The following is a 3,642-nucleotide window of genomic DNA, read 5'->3' on the forward strand; positions in this document are numbered from 1 at the left end:
AGTCCCTAGAGAAAGCAAGAACAAGATAGTTGTCAGGAGTAGTGCAGTATTATCATAAGGAGACGTATACTTGGAAAACGGAGGAGGAATGGAGGGAAAAGGAGAGGGAGAGGAGGTCTAAGAGAGAGAGGGAAGAAGAGGGTGAGCTTGAGTAGTGGGGAAAAGGGAGATGATTTGTTAAAGAATGGTAGAAAGTGTAAGCAGAGGGAGCTGAAGACAGGAGGAGAAATGGAAGTGAATGAGGGTGAAGTATCGGAGGTGGTWGGTGTGGTGAAGTTATCGGAGACCGAGGTATGCACCGAGGATCAGGAAAAAGATGAGTTTATGACAGTAGGAGTGAAGTTAATGGAAAAAGTGGACTCTTGATTTTGGCTGATTCATTTGTGGTTTCACAGTGGGTGAAAAGAGTTGGGTAATGTGGAATCAGTGAGGGTAACCAGAAGTTGTCTAGTGATAATTGTTTGTGTTTCTGTTGGCCAGAGGGAGAATGCACTCAGAGTAAAACGAATGGGGGCAAGAAAAGTGAATTGTTTCGCTCTCAAGAAAAGTGCACCAATGAAAGGAGTGATAACTGGGGAAGCAGTAAATATAAAAGTTGATCAGCTGAGGGGAAAGATTCTTGGTGTATGTGATGCTCGTCGTTTGATGCGATGCAGACAGGGTGGCGAGAGTGGGGAACAGAAGAGTCATTGTCTGTTCTTTTGAGTTTTGAAGTTGAGTCTTTGCCCGACAAAGTGAAGTTAGGATATATAAGTTATCCTGTACGAGTGTATGTGGGTGAGAAGTGTGCAGAAGGGCATGAGACAAAGGAATGTGTAGTATTGGGGTAAGTAGTGGAATGTGTTAATTGTAGGGGTACACATGGAGCTGGGGATCAGAAATGTCCCGTGCGAGAGAGGCAGGTTGAGGTTTCTAGAGTTAGAGTAGTACAGAAGTTGTCATATGCTGATGCAGTGCAGAAACTAGAGGAAGATGGGTTAAGGGGGAGGAGTGGTGAGAGTAGTAGAGACATACCAGTACATAGGGATAGGCCACAAAGTGATATAAGTTTTAGTAAGATTGGATTTTTAGCATTTATAGCGATGGTTATCAACTGTACTGCAGGGATGGAATGGAAGTCGCATAAAATTGAGGTTGTGGTGGCAGCTGCAGAGTGGTATTTGGGTGTGCGAGACTTGACATCATTAGAGTTACAGGATGTGTTAAGTGGTGATGTCCCATCCTTTCAGGATGATGGCATGAGGTAGGAATAAATACATTTAATTAGTGAGGTAGGGTGGTGTTCATTTAATTATTTTTTTAATGTGTGAGTGTAATGTTAGATGGTAGGGTATTTATTTAGTAAATTTTTATTTTTAAGCAAAGTACAAGGAAGTGTAGTAGTAGGCGGTAATGCAACGAATTGGATGCCAACCACCGTTAAACCTCGAAGAAGAAGCCACTAGGTGGGGCAAAGAGTAAGAAATAGACAGGGCTACGATAGCACTGGGGCGGTGTCTTCATCCACACACTTCCTGAAAATGGGCTCGGAAGAGAGTTGGACACGAAAGGAGCTTTGGTATCTTTACCAAAACACTCATACTGGTTTGACTTTTGGCTGTTTGTGATGTTTGACATCGCATTTTTCCTCGTTATGTATTTCATATGCCCTAGCTAAAATGGTAAGTTTGAGTACTACTGCAAAACCCCAGATAGATAGCTACAATGAGACTTGCTAGCTATGGTGGCTAAGGAAGGAAGTCCAGTAAAGTTTGTTGTGTTTGGGCACACCCTGTGTATGTTAAAGTTAGCTAATTTATCATATAAAATAAAAATGTACAAATACCAGCTTTTTTTTAAATCTGGTTGCGCACCTGAACATGTGTATTCAAGATGTCATAATTTGTTGATTGTATCCCTTGCAGGAGTGACTTGGAATTCTACACTCTGAAATGCTGCCCCCTTTAACCATGCCCCAGTTGGTTGAAATGATCGATCTTTAAAAAGGAGTGTTTCAACACTGAAGTATAAGTTTACACGCCTCGACCAGATTGGTGTTCAAATTATATTGGATGTCTTCCTTTGTTAGGCCTATGTTTTGTTTTTAACTGCCCACATTTTGGCATTATATGGAATATTTACCAGTATTTGTCAGTATGTCCAGAAAGTAGCAAAATTGTGAGACCATAACATTTGAATATGCCTGTTGTTGAAATCAAGACAATGATTGTGGCAGTCAGACTTTAAAATGTGAAACTCAACTTCAAGACAACACCTCATTCTGGATAAAAGTGACTGCTAAATGACTGCAACGTCACAAGAACTGCAGGTTAACTGATGTAGCTAGTGGAATAAAGTGTGCTCTCTCTATAATTGTATTTCTGATTTGGATATGAGACAAATGAGAGAAGGCGACTTGATTGAGCCACCTAAACATGATGATTGGAACAAGATTACAGCAATAAGGAAGAGATGTATTCCCGGTCTCTTGAACAAAGATCCTACTGAAACTGCTCGGCATAAACCAGAGATCTGTAAGTCTGTTGTCTGAATTAAAGTGATGTACCACTATGATATAAACTTATGTAAATTCTAAAAAACATGTTTTTTTTTGTCACATTCTCAGATGTGCATAGGGGAATCATATTTACTAATAATTTTGACAGATGTTTTATACAAATTAAGTTTGTTTTATATCTGTGTTTTGTAGTAGCACAGTAAATAAAGACACTGGAAGTTTACACCAGAGTCGTGCCAATGATGGTCGGTAGTGGCAGTATAAGCGCCTTTTCCCTTGAAGGACCAGAGAGGAAGAAAACTTTCCCGGAAGATAAAAAAGAAGCGGAAGAACGCTAGCCTGCCAATAGTGATAAGCTAAACTATTATACTCCCAAATGTCTTTCTGTGTTTAATATAAACCAAACTAGTTAATTAAAGTTATATAAGTCACAACTCAATTATCCAAATGATGGAAATCTTGTCACGACAAAACCAGTGGAGAATGCAGGTTCGTTTAAAATAAGTACCTAGCTAACGTTGGCTAGCTAGCAACTTGCGGCTACTGTTAGTTGTAGCAAAGATACAGACTGTCTAGGGTGGACCAGCCATTGGGGTAGACAGCTACTAGAAGATGGATCGAATAGATAAAATAGTTGGGCCACTGATTCACATTTGAGCTTTATTTGCTAGCGTCTACTCAAGTTATGCGGCAATGTAACGTTATGCCTCCTAACCCGCACTACCAATAATTATTGTCCAAAGATTGTGTCGTCTCTCTCACCAAACTCAATGACCAATTTTTGCCCGTAGATGTCTTCCTCCCGTTATCCTCTTTGCGCCTGTGATACCACCCTGAGGCTGCTCTCTGCGGCCATGTGGCAAGTAGCGCAACGAAGAGATGTCATGGATTATGAGAAACTAGAGGAGTTCGTCGGCCTTGTGACAGCGACAGTTCCAGACCTGTTGAATGACAAACAGAGAGCCAAGCTTCTCTGCGGCTGCGAACAAGGGTTAGTAGCGAATACAGTTAAGGATGTTGTTTTTGTAAACTGGAGAACCAACAGCAGTAGTTTGGACAGTGTGTTTAGGGCCATCTGTGATTAAAACGGTCTTTATCTTGCGGTTTATGTAGCTGCTGATTAGTTAGTTCTGTCCATTTTCCTG

The sequence above is a fragment of the Salvelinus sp. IW2-2015 genome, unplaced genomic scaffold (genome assembly GCF_002910315.2).
Source record: "Salvelinus sp. IW2-2015 unplaced genomic scaffold, ASM291031v2 Un_scaffold1672, whole genome shotgun sequence".
Taxonomy (NCBI): domain Eukaryota; kingdom Metazoa; phylum Chordata; class Actinopteri; order Salmoniformes; family Salmonidae; genus Salvelinus; species Salvelinus sp. IW2-2015.